Here is a 19,310-nt window from a genome sequence, read left to right on the forward strand (position 1 = left end):
CGCTGCATAAAAAACTTAAATTAATTAATAGTAAAACACACAATACTTTTCTTCTAAGCAGTGCGAAAAACTACAACCTCCGAATCACACTACAATATCAAAATCCTTAGTAAAAGTGAAACTACTTTATAAAATAAAAATTACTTAAATAACAGAGATAACTAATAATAATAACTTGATCCGTGTTTTCACTGATAAATGAATTTATGTTAATTTTATATCGAAAGAACAATTTTTGCCAACCTATATTGCATTTTAAATGAGCGCACAAGTTGGTTAAATAAAAATTTAGTAAATAAATTTAAATTTTCTGTTTTATTTTATTTAATGTTACTTTTTATTTTATTTTATAACCGTCATTGAAAAGGCGACCTAATTTTATGGGTTTACGACTACTAATGTTCAACTCCGTAGCCTTGTAATTTTGAACCCAATCCAGAAGACAAGGGATCGAGTATTGGGAGAAATTTGCCTTCGTGGAGGACTTTTTGATGGAGCTAACCCGCATTTGCGTTACATGGAGAGGAAGACCAAGGGAACCTCCCACGGTTAGCCTGACGGCAAGGCAACTCTAACCCATGATCCGTCTACCACTGAGGATATTTCAAGTCAGCACCGTGGTCGGTGCAAGCTGGATGCGGAATTCGTATCGACTGGGATTCAAACCCGGTTCACCTTATTGGAAGGCGAACACTCTATCCCCTGAGCCATTGCGGCTCATTTAAAGTTACTTGTCATGAGCTTGGTTAAAACCTACTGATATTAAAAAAAAAAACCTCGCTGACGAGATGCAGAGTAAAAAATTCCGGCATAAAAACCGGTACTCCCGGTGTTACTTTTTACCATAAGATCTATTTTTACCGGAACATGTTACGTAACAAAAACAAATCAGATATGCCGCAATTTTTTCAGTAATAATTACCGTAAAATCACTGAATCACTCTAAATTTAAAAAAATTACTGCAAAATTTATAGTATAATATTTTACGGTAAAATGGACTTTACGGATGATGCACCCAAAGTGCAGGTACTTTATACCGTAATTTGATCTTTTTTTTTTTTTTACAGTGTGCAAACATATTTGATTTAGACTAAAATCTACTTCATGTATCAAAAAAATCTGAGTCATGAATATAAAAATAAACCAATTTTATTATTCATCACTCCTCCAGAAATTAAACAGGATTCATGCTCGTCACTTCCAAGTTTAGGTATTCAGCATCGCACTTCAATATTGTCAACAATGCCATAGTAATGCATTCACCCAGCAAACTTAATGAATGGGCCTTTTATCGACATCAGAAATCTTATCAAACCAGTGTGTAATGAGTTCGCGTGAGAAAGAAAATAGCAGACTTCTTCAGAGGTAATATAAATAAGAGCTTATAACTAAGTAATGTTGAAAAGAAAAATAAACAGATGATATCAGATAATAAAATGAGCTGAGAAGATAAATATAACCAGATGGTTGGTTATTTGTTTAGATGTATTTAAAAAGTACCAAAAATATGTGATAATAAGCAACACTAATTTTATTGAAAGATCTAATTTAAAACAAAATAAAATAAGATCAGTTTGCAACTTATTACAGAAAATGTGAATGTGTCTATACTTTGTAACTTGAAAGAAAAACAACTATAAGAGTAAGCTATACCACGGGAGAAATTTTTGACGGCAAATTTTCCTTCACCTTCTTCGGAATTTGAAATTTTAATATATAAAGAAAAGTAAGTTCGTGCAAACCTAGAGTAAACTATGAAGTTTTAAATGCTGAAAAAAAATTTTCAAAACATCAAAACACAAATCTTAAGTTATAATGCCACAATTTTTTTGCATTCTGATATTTTGAAGAAAAAAAATTTCTGTACATAAAACTAATTGATTTACTCTAGATTTACAAGAACTCATTTTCTCTATATTTTAAAATACTTATGTAGCTGAAGCAGAATTTGGCATGAAAAGTTTTTCCCCACTGTATAGCGTCCTCCAAAGTGCCTAGTTTTTAAATATACATTTTTCAAATCAATCCTTAAATGGAACCTTTTATAAAACTGAAATAAATAAAGAAAGAAAGAAACATAAAAAATTAGCCGTAAAACAATTCAATGATAAATATGTTCCAATCAATTTTTCAAACACCAAGTCGCAGTAAGCGACTTATCAAATCAATATTTTAGTGGTGTTTTCTTGAAAAAAGTGGGAAAAAAAACTTGCACAAATAAATAAAAGAGAAAACAATTGTGCTTTTATTTTGTACATTTAGGGGGAATTTTATTGATGTGAGGAACAGAAAAAGCTTTTACTAAATTATCAACTTTGCTTCAAGTATCCACTGCTTGTGAAGAGGGAAGGGGAGGATATTATCAACATGACCATCATTTTAGGCATTTCTGTCCCCTCAGGGCAAGATTTACGTACTAAGAACTGTCATAATAACAGCAAAATAATAGGAGGATAGGGAACATAACACTGGGGAACAATTTTTTTGGTTACATTTACACAAATACCTGTTCTTGCCTACGTCACGTGAGAGATTTCAAATCTGAAATTAGTTTTTCTCCTAAAGCTATAGATTAAAAAAAAAATTATTTTAGTCTATTTTTTGTCGAAATGAGCAAGATTAAAAACGTTATAAATTACAGAGGGACACATAAATGTTGTGACAAACTTCTAGAGATGTTAGGGCACATCAGGCTAAAAATTGCATAGGAACCCTTGCCCGAAAATGTCGTCACACGGAGCTAAGGGCTCTTCTCTGTTATGGCCTATTCAGAATCACGTTAAAAAACAGATCATAATAAGAAAATGCCCCTAGCGGCGCATGACGATATTTCTGGAGATGAGTTCATATGCAGTTTTAACACTGATGATGTGCCCTATTTCCATTAGAAGTGTGTCGCCACATTTATGCGACAACCTTTTATATATATTTTATATTTGAAACACATATTATATTTTAAACTTGAGCATTTAAAAAAAAAATTATAGAATAAAATTGTCATTAAAAAAAGTGTTGCTTGGAGAGAGAAACCGATTGTAGATTTGAAATCAGCGACTCGAAAATATCCCAGACTCAGCAGAAGACAAAAACAAAAAAAATAAATAAATAAAAATAAAATAAGTAAATAAAATTTTTTTTAAATTTTTCCCAGTGTAATCTATACGGAAAAAACAAATTAACAAAAAGAAAAATAAGGTTTTAAAACAATTAAGTTCATAAGCATTATTTAGCACAAAAACTATATTATTAATATACAAATGAGTTTTAAATACTCATGAATGACGATGTATTTTTTCACTAGTTTTCTAACTAGTCACTCTAAAAAAACAAGTGATCCAAGAATAGTTTCAAATGAAACATTTTATGCATAGATATGATTTTTTAAATAAATTGATTCATATGAATCCACAATGTAAATGAACGCTACATGGATAAATCCCATTAATTATTTCTTTATTAAATTTGAAAACAGTTCAATTTGTGATACAAAACATTAGTTATGATATATTTTGAAATTAAATTTCAAAATATATTTCTTAAAAATAATTTAAAATTTATTAATTAAAATTAATTAATTTACGTTTAAATAGTTATAGAAATAGTTAAATAATGAATGATAAGTTTACTTTTAAAGAAGCGTTTACTTGGAAATTTATTAAAACTCTTAGATGAAAGAAAATAAATCTTTAGGGTTGTTGAATAAAAAAATTAATCAATTGTTACCTGAAATCAATAATATTTACTGAATTCTTTTTTTTTAAACATTTTAAGGCTTAAATTGATTGACTAATCTTTGAAGCGAAAAGCCTTGATAAAAAATCTGGTTATTAAGCAAATCCGAGGTGAACTTGTAGCGTATGTTAACTTTAATGTATTACAAAATGCCTTGAAAAATGTAAATAAATAGCTTTAGTGAGTATGTAAAAAAAGTGTTGAAAATATTCTAATAAAATTATTAAAAGAATATAATTTGGATACCGATTGATATTTTTAAAAAATTAACAGGTATCAGAGGATTGACATGATATCGAATTAAAACATTTTATTTAGTTAAAAAAATGCTTTTTATTATTTAAGTACAGAATTTAAATAGGTATTTCACTTAAACATTTATTGATATCCATATTCAGATGATTAAATTGAATCATTTCTTATAACTTTTAAAATGCATACCATTTTTTAACAGATCTCAGTTTAAAAAAACTAATTATTGCATTAAACTAATTATACTAAATTTTTCCGACTGGTTATTAAAAATTGCGAGGAAATGAAAAAAAATTCGAATATATCAACTAAAAGTAAGGATAAAAATAAATTAATTAAACATTCAACGAAAGGAGATTTCTAAAGCTGATGCATGTTTTTGTCAAGATTACCTCAACCTTAAGGTACTACATGTTATTGAATTGAGAAACACAGATATAAAGTTCATGAATACTACTTAAAATCCTTACAAAGAAGTATATTGGCCTTCCTTTCAGCAGTTGACCACGTAACAACGACTTCACGAATCCATCCCGAAGAAAAAAGATTGTTTTGGAAGATAATGATCTTGGCCAGGTCAAAAGGAAACAGCTAATATGCATATATCTAAACACGAGAGCAAAGAATAGAAAACTCTTTCTTTTTTTTTTCTTCTTCTTTTTTTAAGAGCAATTTATAACATCGTACATTCTTTTCTTTCTTTTACGTTTTGGAAAAAATATCAAAGTTTAAAGGGGGAAAAAATAAACTAAAGTTCATGGAAAAATTTACCATGAATAGAAATAATATTTGGCGATTTAAGGGCGCTTTTCGAAACCCTTTCGCCAAGGAATATAAAAAAGCCAAGTTGCTTTAACTCAAAGTAAAGCTATAATTTTAAATTATAAGTACTATCTTGCCTTAAAGACGTGTTTTGGCTCTAATTCGTCCCCTAGCTTAAATATTATTAAACTTTAAAAAATTTTTAAAAAAAACGCAACATGGCGGCATTTTTCTGCTTTGATGAAAATCATAAAACTAATGAATAATTAAAAAATTTTCTCCTCAATTTTTTTTATTCTATGATTTGAAACAATGCAGTTTTGGAGCAGCATTTCAAAAATTTAATAACAATTGCTTTTAATTTTTACAAACAAAAGCATGATTCTTTTTTCACCATATGAACATTTTGCGCTATTAATTCTTAACTAGCATAAGCTAAAGACAGAAAAAAATTTAACCTAACAGCCGTGAATAACTCTCATAAACTCTAAACAGTTAAAAAAAAAAAATAGCATATTATTCCCTGAAAAGTGTTATCTCATATAAGAATAACCTCAAAAAACATCCGTAAATGAAATAACAACAAAAAATTGCGTATTTTACCATATTTTGAGATCTTTTTAAGCGAATCAAAACATTTTTGCACACAACGATAATATTCGTTTATCCAAATGTAATTCCATGGAAAATGGAACTTTTAGCAAATATTCATTATTTTTTTAATAATAATCTAAAAACTTGAATTGTAAGGTACACAATTTCTTGCATCATTTTAAAGAATGCAATTTAAAACGGCAAAACGAAATTTTTTTAGTGAAATCGGTTGAATAGGTCCCAAAAATTGAACTTAAAAAAAGTTGCGTGTTTAAAAAATTCGATTTCTCAGGAATTATTCGACTAAATTTGTTTAAAATTTGTGAATTGAAAACCATTTAAAAAAATTAAATAAATTAACAGCTATCACCTTAAAATCGTACAAATAAACCAGAATCTCTATTTAAATAGAATATTTGTATATTTATATTATCACCATAAATTCAATCTGTAAGATAATTGAAGAAAAAAAATTCGAAAGGAAAGTAATTTACATATATCTACAAGACGTTTTACCATTGAAAAGTATTTTTTTTCTACATTAAAAACTGGTAATAGAAAAATAGGATGACAAAAATCAAGTGTTTTTAAAGGAAAGAAAAGTGCTTATGCTATTATAGATTTTCTTTCATTCAACAACTAAATTAGATATATTGACAACCAATGAAATTTAATTAGTTGTCAGAATGTTAATTCAAATTTCCGGATTAAAGTGCATTTTTCAACAATAAATTGTAAGATGTTTTGCTATTAATAGCAATATATTAGGTAAAAAAAATATATACAAACATATAGTAATTGAAACTTAAATGAATTGAGCGTAACACTGATTCTAAAATAACAGGAAGATTTTGTAGACTGTTACTCGAAAACTATTGAATAAGAAGCTTGACTATAATCATTTTAAATTTGAATAATCATTAAAATTTTTAAATTTGAAGAAAAAAAATTGAGCACCAACGCAATAAAAAAATTTGTTAGACATTTCAAAAATATTTAGAATTCTTTATCATTTTATGAATTTAAAATTGATTTAAAATTTAATAAATTTGTTTATTGTTCTTTTAAATTAATTTCGAAAAAAAATTAACCAATTTTTTATTTAATTTCAGATATTATTTCTCATAAAATTTTGCATAATTCGAATCAGTAATTTCTTTATGACAATAGCCCAAATACTTCCTAATAATTTATGAATCAACCTGTAAAATGACTCACGCTAAATGAGAATTACTTATCTTTAGTATCACTTGCTCAATCATTTTTTACAGAATCTATACAGGATGTGTAGTTCGCTTGTAACTCGCATTGGAATATTATAAAAAAATTTTTGTTCGTCAATTGTCGTATATCAAACTTACAGATTTATATTTATTTATAAAGTAATTTACTCATTTACCAATATTCCAGTTCACAGATTCGTCAATTAACTCATTCACTTACAAACCGGTTTACTTATCTTCTCAATCATTCTTAACAGAATCTATACAGGATGCATAGTTTGCTTGTAACTCGCTTTGGAATATTATAAAAAAAATTGTGCTTGTCGATTGCTGTACATAAAATTTACAAATTTATATCTATTTATAAAGTAATTTACTCATTAATCAATATTCCAGTTCACAGATTCGTCAATTAACCCATTTACTTACAAACCGATTTACTTATTATCCTCTGATTCATCAATTCGCTATCTATCTTTATCTATCAACTCACTATATCAAACGTTAAAATAACGGTATGTAGTAATATAAAAATTAGTTCAAAAACATATTTCATTTCTTTTTTTCTATAACACATCCAGAAAGCGAAATTATAAAAAAGGAAATTGAATTAAGAATTTTATTAGTATGTTAAGAAAAGAAGAATACGGAATCGGAATTAGGAGTATCAGAGAAGTATACTTCCTTTTCATCGTTTAAAAATACCTTTTTTTCTTAAGAAATCACTGATATCCACGGCTAAAAAATAAACCTAAATCATTTTTTCTTAGATCTACTGACATATTTTTAGTAACACCACAGCATTAAAATAACATTTGAGACTTTTCAAATTCTGTTACTATTCCACTTTTTTTCCAACGTTTTGAAATACATTTTTTTAAAGAAATCACTGATATCCACAGCTGAAACCTAAATCTCAAACATTTTTTTCCTTGATCTACAGACACATTTTTAGTAACACAATATTGAAATGCCATTTGTGACTTTATATTTAATTTCGCTCTTCTTCTCCAACTAATGTTTTGCAGATCATATGTTGAATTTAAAACGTTACGTAAAAGTTTTATGCACTAATATTATTTATTCATCAAAAAGAATGCGTTATAAAATTTAAGTACAGCATAAACATTCATAATAGGACATTAATTATGAATAATAAATGAGCTCACCATTCAGCAAAATAAACAGACCACGCAAAACCGAATGCCTGGATCTCACAAAACCTGCATACGTGTGAATCTCCCCAGCGTCCTACGCAACCAACCCACCCACTACGGAAGATTCAAGAGACTGGGGGTTGAGTATGTATATGGTGAAAAAACTGCAAACGAGATACATATGGGTGGAGGCAGGAGAGAGAGACTTGTCGAATGAGGGGAGGGTGCAGTTGGACGTAGAAAGGGGAGACTTAACAGAAAGAATTATCAGAAAATCCAAATCGATAATTCAAGGGCGGCTGCTGCTGCCCCTAAAGCATTGTTCCGTGGGTCGGGAAGAGACCAGAAAAACAACAGATGCATTAGTACTCATAATCCGGAAATCAATTGACTCATAATATAACCAACATCATAATGTGATGTTATGAAAGTGAAAGGTCAGGCATTGTAGAGGAATGGACGATTGATTGTAGCATTCTAAAAAAAAATAGGAAAAATGATCCTTATCAAAAGAAAATTTTATTGAAAAGTACAATTTATTAAAAAATAATATCGCAACAGAGTTATGGTGATTTTGACGATGAATTAATGCTGAACCGTATCAAGGATAATTTAAAATCGATATTAGAACACTCATTCTCCGTCACACTTACGATGGAAGATAGAACTGACTGTTGCATATATAATAAAGACATCACCGGGTCACCAATCTATCCTCTTACTAAAGCTCAGTCTTGAGTATTAAATGTATACTTCTTAATATTTTCTACTTTGAATATGAACAACTTGGATACAGTGAGGATAAGTCCGCCTAAATCAAAACGGTAAACAACTAGATGAAAAATTATTTCATCAATACACCTGAATCGTTGACAGTCATTCATTTTTAAAATAAAAAAAATATAAGATTCATCAATTTCATAAGATTTCTTAGAAACAGATTGATACAGGTTCACATATGTTACGTCATAAACACTGACTTGAATATGAACTGATACGCTTTGGCATATGAATTTCTTTGGAAATGAGCTAAATTTAGGCGATTTAAAGCAAGAAGGGTGTTGTCATACATCTCACGTAGTAATAAATTACAATGCTAACGTAATCATAACGGGCAAGAGAATAAAAGAGATTAGGTATCGATGAAAAAACAATAAACTTGTTTTTGATAATTTTTTTAAACCAAGCATTCAACTTCATATTGAAGTAATTATAAACATTCAACTTCATTTTGAAGGAAAAATGAAAATGGATAATGTAAAAAATCTATAAAATTAAAATTTATTTTAATTTAAACCATTTTTGGAGCTTATTATGCTTTTAACTGAGGATACAGGTAACTTTTCTGAGTTTTTTCTGAGAAATTTTAAAAAATTCCGAGAATGAAATCTTTTACAGTTTTATATACTAACAGCTTTGACAACTTTTCTTAATATATATATATATATATACAATATATATACAATAGATAAATTATAAACAAAAAGCGCATAAATGCGTAATTTTCCATGAACTTATAATATAACTATCATTTCTAGAAAAGGGATTTTTTTTATTGAAAAATCTTAAATTAAGCATATGCACAAAATATCCCAATCCTTTAAATTATCAATTAATTATCTTTCATTTATTCTTTAATTACTATTTAATCTTTAATCATCTCAATCATCAGCTCAGGGTATAGAGCGTTCACCTTCGAATGAGGTGAACCGGGTTCGAATCCCAGGGATGGCTGGTCGATACGAATTCCGCATCCGGCTAGCACCGACCACAGTGCTGACATAAAATATCCTCAGTGGTTGACGGATCATGAGTTAAAGTCCCCATGCCGTCAGGCTAACAGTGAGAAGTTTCCGCAGTTTTCCTCTCCATGTTACGCAAATGCTGGTTAGTTCCTTTAAAAAGTCCACCAGGAAGGCAAATTTCTCCCAATCCTTGATCCAGGAGTTCCCTTGTCTTCTGGATTGGGTTCGAAATTACAAGGGTACGGAGTTGAACATTAATAGTCGTAAACCCAAAATTGGATCAACTGTTCAACGACGGCTATAAAATATAAAATCCATTATCCCCAATACTTTAAATTTAGAAACATCAAAGTATTTTTATGCCACGTGAAAATTAAAAAATAAACATTTTCTTAAACCAATGATGTGTGGAACAAGTAAGATCGACTAAATAAATCATCTATTATCTCCTATCCACTTTTAATTCATGTTATTTTAAAACCAAATTATTGAACAAAGTAAATAAGAATAATAATAAAGTAAATAAGTAAATAATCGTAATTAAGAAAATACTTGTTGAAAAGCAAAAAAATAATTCTGATTAAAATTGTTAATTATTCATTGTAAAAAGTTGGAAATGGAAAGTACTTTACCGCTGTGTTTTTCCAAAACCAAGTACGACGTTAAGCACAGACCACAAATATTTCCTACTCTGAATATCTCAAATAGGTAAAGCAATACACACATTACGCATCAAAATAAACACTACCTTATCAACTTTCTTATCAAATCAAGTAGAAATGATTTTAAGTGAACGGTGAAAATTTTCTACACTGGAAACTCTGACTGTTATTTCTTTTCCTAAAGTAAGAAACCCTTTTTTTTATTTAAGAAATTTCTGTTCTCCTCAATTTTTATTTATGATCAGTTATACTTATAAAAAACTATAAAGATTCTTCAACAGGAATAAAACCAAGTATCAAAAGCAGGACAATAATCATAGATTATTTGCAACAGAAATTTCCTAAATACTTTTCTTTCAGATATTTTTCTGGTTCAGTTGTTAAATGTTGGAATCTTTCGGTTGGGATCAACAAAATATAGGCACTTATTCAAATAAATAATAACTCATAAAATGTCCTTATATTGAAGAAAGAATTACTAAAAAAGAGACAAAACACTTAACTAAAAATAGAATGAACATTTATTTATTCATTAATACATTTATTATTTATTTTATTATTTTATTTTCTATTATTTTATTTTTATTATAATATTTTTATTTCTTAATATTTTTAATTCTTAAACTGATTTTTTCCGAAATCCTTAAGAATCAATTGGTAATAAAACTACATAAATAGAAAGAAAAAATTGACTGCACTGTAAAAAATTCCGAATAAAATTACGGTAAAAAGTACCGGCATTAGGGTGCAGATACTTTTTCCTTAACATGTATTTTTACGGGAACATGTTAAATCTGATAGACCATAATTTTTACTAAAATAACTAACGTAGAATCATTTAATCACTCTAATTAAATAAACACACTGCAAAAATTGCAATATAGTATTTTACGGTGAAATGGATTTTACGATTAATGCACCCAAAGTGCTGGTACTTCGCAATTGAATTCGGATTTTTTTACTGAGTATGTAAAAGTTTGTAGTAAATTAAATAAAATAAATATTATTCTTATTAAATACTTAAACACTTCGGTTTTTGCATAAGAAAAGAATGATATAATGAAGTGCAAAAGCAGATAAATAAATTTATTCTATTTGCATCAACAATTCAAAAATTATCAAGTACAGAAATTCGAAATTTTTTTGCGACACGAAATTTTACATTAACGGAAAGTTCACAATTACAGAGATGGAATTAGTTTTAGTAGCAAATAAGCTCATTGGAAAACTTTGATTTGGTTTGAATGTAGCATAAATCAATTAAAATCGCAGAAAACAGTGAGGTCTACAACCGTTCCTGCTGCGTCAGTGGAAGTATGACAGCCTAATAAACACCAGGAATCGCAAAAATAAGACTCCCTACGCGTAAATAAAACATTAATTAATTAAAGGATGATGTAAGAAATCATTTATTAATTTCAATTAATGTTAAATATTCAGCTTCATTTCGGATCCAAAAGTTCTTTAACCTCTTCAAAATAAAAATAAAAAATAAAAAAGTAGATTAAAAAAAAAATTTAAAAAAACATTATTTATGAAAGGAGAAAAAAAATTCTGATAAAATTACCGAGCTGTATGGTAATGACATTTCTGGTGAAAAAAAAAAGAAAAGAAAAGAAAATTATTATTCTGATAATAAAAACTAAAATATACGGTAATTAAAACATTAATTTAGTAATTTTTCTATTCACCGGAAATTTCGATTCTTAAAATTATATTTCTTATTGCCATACATTTAGTAAAATACACAAAACTGAATAGTAAATTTAACCGATTGTTATGCCATGCTCTAAGGCAGGGGTTGCCAAACTTTTTTGATCGTCGACCCCTACATAATTTTTCGAAATCTCCATCGACCCCCATAAAAGTAAAAGTACATTTATTTTATGATTTTGAACATTTATTAAAATAATAGTACATAGTGTANGATAGTTTCACCGAAATCATTACCAAAGTGCTACAATGAAAATTAACGAGCTTTCTGGTGTTCTCGTAGAGCCAGAAACACGGTTATTATTACCATATTCTGGTAGTTTTGACAGTACTTTTTTTTCTCAGTATACATTGAGCTAAAATTAAAACTCCATAATTACTATGTCAGTAATATTTACACATTTACATTTTATAGAACAACCTAGTTGTAATATACTTTAATAGGTGTATAATAGTAGTTATTCGGTGTATATAGTAGTTATTCGAATATTTTTCTCAAGAATTTAAAAAAACAATGTTACAGAAACAAAACAAAAAAAATTTACTTATACTTTTGATAATTGTTTTTACAGAATTGATTTTTTTTCTTCTAATTATAAACTTAAAAGGTAAATTAATATAAATTTCCATTTAAAATAAGAGAATCAGGATAACTCTGAAAACATATTAACCTAGACACGCTGAAAGATCAAGAATAAAATCCTATTGTCATGAAAAAGCCATCACAAAATTATACGGTTTTGGGATTCAAATAGACAGATTGAATAATAATTGAAGACATTAAAAAGGTTTTCATTGAAAAGAAAATATTTTTTGACAACCTTTATCTACCATTTCGCTAGTAAACTTTAGATAAGGTGCCAATAACTGATGTGGATAATATTAAATTACGAGATCAATGCTCTCAATTTTTCCAAAAACGATTCACTCATGATCATGTTGCGTAGATCAATCAAAGTATTCAGTTGTCAAGAGTTTGACAGCTTTGACGAGCACTGTATTCTAATAACAATGCGTCATTTATTCGTTAATTTCGTGGAAACAATCATGGTCGATGTACGAAAAATATTTGTCAAAAATAGCCTTCGCTTCTAGTCTACTTCACTTCTAATAAAAATATCAAAAAGAAAAATAGGCTTTAAAATGTATAATAAATTCAAGCTTCGCAAAAAATTTTAGCTTTGAAAAACATCAGTTAATAAGCATTTTCAGAAAGTGAAAGAAAAACTTGATAAAAAGAAAGTTGTCAAATTTAATCATACATAGATGAAGGTTAAAATTATTTTTGCGTTTTTAAAATATTTTGATTCACCCTAAATTTTGTATTTATTTGGATTTAAGTTAACACTCAAATTGATGAATATTCATTTAATAAAAATTTTAAGTATATTGGTATAAACTGAAAAAAATATATATTATATAGTCTATTACTAAGATTTAAAAATCAAAAATTTGAGCTGAGTGAACAGAATAACACTCAGTTTTCTGCCACAGAAATAAAGTAATCATTTTCAATTTTTTATAAGAGTAGCTCAAAGAAATACGATCATATGTCAATTAAATTTAATAACGCAAGGGTTGAAATCGGTCTTAGTGCGCCAAACTTAAACGATATACACTGTAAAAATTCCGTATCAAACTGCTGTAAGAAGTACCAACACTCAGGGGGCCATTTGCATATTGTAATTTTTTACAATGTAAACTTACCGTAAAAACCATTTCTACGATAAAGTTTTTCGGAAAAAAAATCTGATGTACGGTAATTCTTATACGATAATAGGAAATACTTACAGTAAATTAACTTAATCACTGTAATTATGTAAATATTACTGTAAAAATTACGCTATAAAATTTTTAGGTGAAATTTTACGGTTTTTACGGATGCTGCACTCAGGATGCCAGTGTTTTTTACCGTAATTTGATCCGAAGTTCTTTACAGTGTACTACATATTTAACTTATTTACCATAGACATCAAACAGCGTAATAAAGAGGTGTAAAAGGGTAAGAAAGAATACTACAAAGAATATACAGGTGAATATATATATTCACTTATATATTCTTTGAAGAATATATATATTCCAAAGAATATATATATTCTTTGGAATACTACTAGGTACCTAGGAGTCGTGAGACCTGTTTTTACTCTAAGAAAGTAAGTTCTAAGACGTCGGAAAGAGAAAGATTTTTTTAATTTTAATAAATAATTTAAAACGTAACTACACAATAATGAGAAATAATTTGATTATTTACTGCCCTATAATTAGTAAATAAAGGAAATAAAAAGATAAAATGCAATTCATGCACCGAATTGCAATTTTGCTTGTAATTGTTACCGTGAAAAGTGTAATTGACGAAAGCTCCTCTAAACTGTTAATTGAGAACCAACTTGAACTTGATAAAGAAAAGAAAATTCTTACTATAAATTATTGAAATGAATGTAAATAAATAAACTTGCAGGAGCAAAATTCAAAAGCTATTATTGTCTTCTAATGATTTTCCTCAGTTGTAAACTCAATAATGTCACAATATTGAGACGCAATAACACACATAGATTGTTAAGGGAATTTCCCGTTACTACTCTTCAAATATACACACCTTGATGCTGAAGTAAATTTCCTGTAAAAACTTTTGTGGCATTTCCATAAACAAAAATTTCTTTTCCACAAAGCTTCTTAATTTGATTTTTTTCTCCCTGTGACTTCAGGAAGAAGCAAAGCAACTCACAAATGTTATACCTAATGTGTTTTTAACGACCTTCGAAAAATAAGATGTAGTTCGAACTAAATTGCAAAACACTCCTGAAAATGAAGAGTTGCAGACAAAAGCAAGCTGAACAGATATTGTTTTTCGAACATTGGAAAGCATAAAAATTTTTTAAAAAAAGTAATAATCAAGTTACAAAGTAATAGTAGCAATATTTGACTTCAACTCCTATTTTTTCAAACCATTTTAGAATGAAATTTAAATTTCTTCTTTAATTTAAATGAGCACCAGGGTTGGCAAAATTCATTATTTTTTTCAAATAGAAAAAATCAGAATTTTTATGTATATATTTTTTTATATTTACAAACCAAATTATCTTATACATTATATTAATAGTATTTAATGTTATTTAAAGAGAATAATATAGCTAAAACAGTAGGTATTTCGAATTAAAGTGTTTCAAAAATCATTGTTTTGATAATTACAAACTAACCATTGAATGAATAAAATCACGGTTACTTTTGTTCAAGCTAAACATCCTAAAATTTTAAAGACAGGTTGGCAAATGGTCAATTAGATACCCAATGAAGAGTAAATTAGTTCAGATCAGAATACATTTTAAGAAAAAATTTTTTTGTAAGTTTCTTTGGGCAGAACAGGTCTTTCTTTAATGTTGGTAAACACTAATAATGTATTCCATACGTTTTAAAAGCAATTAAATAAACATAAAACTAACTTGATATAATGAAATATCTTTATGACCAGCAAATTAATTTACATACAGCTAAAGGAAAATCATAATTTAACAGTTTAAAGTTACTCTTATCAACTTTTAAGTCTCTAATTCTATTCATTTATTAGTCTGTTTAGAAATATAATAATTTAGCCTTTTATTATTTCTTTGGATAAACATCCTAAAAATATATTTGAGTAGTCATTATATTATGGTCATTACATTTTTAAAATATATTTTAAAAATATAATGAATTATTTGAAAAAAATCAATTGATTTAAATCTATGATTTTTTTTTTAAAAAATCAAGTGATTTAAATTATGCCAACTCTGATACCAGTTCTGTATTTTTCGAGCAATGGTTAAACGAGATTAAATATATGGTTTTTACCTTCTTTTTTTATAATTAATGCACTCATAATTAATAGTTTGATGGTTTCTATAATGAAATTAATTATATTGATACATTAATAAATTACTTTGATATTTTGGAGTTGCTTAATTGCTTTACAATTTTAAGAAACTCAACAATGTTACAAATAAAAGAGGAAAAACAATTTTAATGTATTCATTTTGCACATTTCAAGTAAACATTCATAAATGTAGGTTATAAAATTCGAATCACCGAAAATGATCACCAGTTCTTTGACTGAAATACACCGTAAAAAATTTCGGATTAAATTACGGTATAAAGTTCCAGCATTTTGGGTGCATCATCCGTAAAATCCATTTTAACTTAAAATCCATATTTGCTCTAAAATATTATACCAAAATTTTTATAGTACCAATCAAGTTTTACAGTAATATATTATATGATATATAATATACTATATACTATATAATATACTATAAACTATATAATATACTATATACTATATAATATACTATATGATATATTTTTACAGTAATATTTATTTAGTTAGAGTGTTAGTGATTTTACTGTGATCATTACTGTAAATATTACGATCCATCAGATTTCTTACTCTGTAACATGTTCCGGTAAAAATAGATTTTATGGTAAAAAAAATACCGACTCCCTAAGTGACGGTACTTTCTACTGTAATTTGATCTGGAATCTCTTGCACTGTACTATAAATAAACTAATAATTAAAAATTTAAACGAGAAATCTAGAAACTATATTTTCCAAAACGGTTGTGAACAATACATAATGAATCCAAATACCAATCTACCTTAAATTTTTATCTAAGTGTGGTAAATAAAAATAATTAAATAATTTTCATGGCACTAACTCAATTACAGTAATTAAAGTTTAATTTTTTTTTAATTATTTAAAATATTGTATGGTAAAATCTGCGTTTATGTGAATACAGGCCAATCGATGCATGCATGAGTGTCCAGGAAATAAATATACGAATGCATGAAGAAGTTTCGATAACAGCTCAACAGAACAGGACAAAATTAAAATAATATTTATTTTTTGAAAATAATTTCCACCACTGAAAAGGCAAAGCGTAAAAAGTCACCTTGAGATTAATAGTATGATCTAGTCAAATGTTAACCTCGGACAGCTTTCCTTGCTTACGTAGTTAGAATGTTAAGGATAAGTCATAGTAATTGTAGACGAGCGTAATACTGATGAAATCTCAGCATCTATGTAATAAAACTAATTTAAATTTTTGACCATAAACCTCAGATTTGATACTGAAAATAAGAATTTCCTCTATTATGAAGAGACATTTTAAATAGGATAAAATATGAAAACAAGTTCGATACGTCAGTTCATGATAGCGGGATTACCGTCAAGGAAGCTGGAATACTATACTGTGAAATTATTATTAATAATCGATTTTTTTATTGTTTTTCAATTATCTGGAAACAAAGAAATTTGATTAAATTTTCCTGGGAGATAAGCTAGCTAAAATATAAATGTAAAAGATACAATGAATATTTCATTGACGTACAGCTTGACGAAATAAGACGTCACTAACTTCTGAAAACATCGTTTTCCATACTCACAGCCAAAGTTTTTACAATTTCTAGTCAATTATCATCTAACTATAACAGCATGTGCACACAGCGCAAAATAAAAAAAGAACCACCATAAATATCTTTTGATCTAATGATCGGATCTTCATGTTTTAGAACCCGATCTTAAAATTTCAAAAGGGTGACCTTAAATTTACTAATGCACTAATTTGAGCAATTCTGCACTAAAATATTTGAGGTCACACCCTCAAACCATTGAGTTCTAAAAAATGAAGATCCAATCATTCAATTCAATTCTAAGTAATGCTTTTTTCTTTTCTTTTTTTTTCTTTTTTGCACATTGTACATTATTAATGTAATTTTTACTTTCATACAGTGATCAGGTAAGCATATATATAATTTTATTTTTAAATTAATAAACCTTGATAGTTTTTAAATACAATTCCCTCTGAGCACCTGCAATACAATAATAATACAATACAGATGATAGTTTTTTCTTTTTAACTAAATTGAATAAAAATATACTATAATTATACTATAATCACCTCTGGTATAACATTTACCAGAAGTGACTTACGTCATGAACAATACAAGTTCTAAGTTTATTAGAGTTTATTTCACTAATTTTTTTAGTAAACTTTAGAACATTTATTAAAAAAATTTGAAAATATCCATATCATCTTTTAATTCATTATTGCGTCCTTACTTTAGACAATCACAGGTTTTTTTACCACTTTAAATGGAAATTATTACAACTCATTGTTACATGTGGAAGTTAGAAAATATATAAAACAAAAAGATAAGGTTTTTAATTTATGAAGAAAATGGAATTGCCAAAATTCAGTAATCAAAAATTGAGTCGTGATTCAGCAATCATAAAATTATAATAAAACATTATTCACGGAAGAAGAAAAATTTTGACAGCTAACCGAGTTTCTACGATAATTCATTTAGACATTTTTGTTTAGATTTTTATAACAATAGAATATACAAAAGAAATATTTTGTGTGTGAAAAAAAATGGAATGGGCGAATTCAGAATTCAAAAATTGAGTTAAGATTCTGCGATCATAAAATTGCAAAGAAAAAAAAATTCATAATGAAAAAATACATAGATTATCCCATACTACTCAATAAAAAATTACGGTAAAAAACACTAGCATCCTGAGTTCAGCATCCATAAAATCCATTTTACTGCAAAATCTATTTTTTACCGTAAAATTTCGTACCGTAATTTTTATAGTAATACTTATTTAATTACAGGGATTTGGCGATTTCACAGTAAATATTGCTGTAAAAATTATGGCATATCACATTCCCTTACATTGTTCTGTAAAATGTTACAGTAAAAAGTGTTGGTACTTTATATCGTAGTTCAATTTGAAATTTTTTTGCAGTGCTTACAATTTTTATTTGAATTTATAATTCAATTTACAAAACGAAAATTTTGAAGTATGAATTAGCTATAACTGTATTTCAGCTTACAAACTCAAACAATAACTGATTGAATAAGCTCACAAGAGAAGCTAGCACAAATTTGCACGAAAATATAATGCTTTCACGGCCTACAATTTTATCGTTGATTTCAACGAAAGTGAGCTATTTACCAGCGAATTCTGGAGAAATAAAGGTGCTTGGCCCGAAGCGACCTGTTTCCCCCTTTATCGCTTGGATTGAATAAAGTAAAAAGGACATCAATTTACCTATAATCAGAAGTATGAATGAAAATACACCTGCTTCTCAATAAACAAATCAAACAACTTTCACAGTCTGCTCAAATATCAGAAGACCAACAAATAAAAACAGCGGACATCCGTAGTTTTATAGCTGTAGTTTTGCTTCCCGGAAGGAATTAGATTAAAAACTCCTTACAAGATATAAATAATGAAAATTTAAAAAAAAATAAATGTGTTAAATTTAAACAGAGAAAAAAGTATGGTCAAAACAGCCAGAATGTGGTATAATTTAACGTGTTTCTGGCTCGATGGGAACACGAAACTCTAGGTCATTTTTACCGAAGTGCTTTAATAAAATTATTTTGATAAAACTAACAATAAAATATATTTTTATAATATGCGATAAAAT

The 19,310-nt window shown here is 27.6% G+C and overlaps 1 protein-coding gene across 5 annotated transcripts in view; it reads right to left on the reverse strand.

Annotated features, from left to right (window-relative positions):
- The window catches only part of LOC107443073 (serine-rich adhesin for platelets), an 80,447-nt gene that overhangs the window by 34,520 nt on the left and 26,617 nt on the right, over positions 1–19,310 (reverse strand). The window contains exon 1 of one of the 5 annotated variants that reach the window (XM_043046396.2): positions 18,929–19,019. The exons of 2 other annotated variants lie outside the window; for them this stretch is intronic. The gene's annotated coding sequence lies outside the window, so the exon portion shown is untranslated. Of the gene's footprint in view, positions 1–7,733; positions 7,939–10,098; positions 10,171–18,928; positions 19,020–19,310 lie in introns of those variants that run through there. 2 more of the 5 variants (XM_043046394.2, XM_043046392.2) reach the window with 2 other exon arrangements.

This window comes from Parasteatoda tepidariorum, chromosome 10 (assembly GCF_043381705.1).
Source record: "Parasteatoda tepidariorum isolate YZ-2023 chromosome 10, CAS_Ptep_4.0, whole genome shotgun sequence".
Lineage (NCBI taxonomy): Eukaryota > Metazoa > Arthropoda > Arachnida > Araneae > Theridiidae > Parasteatoda > Parasteatoda tepidariorum.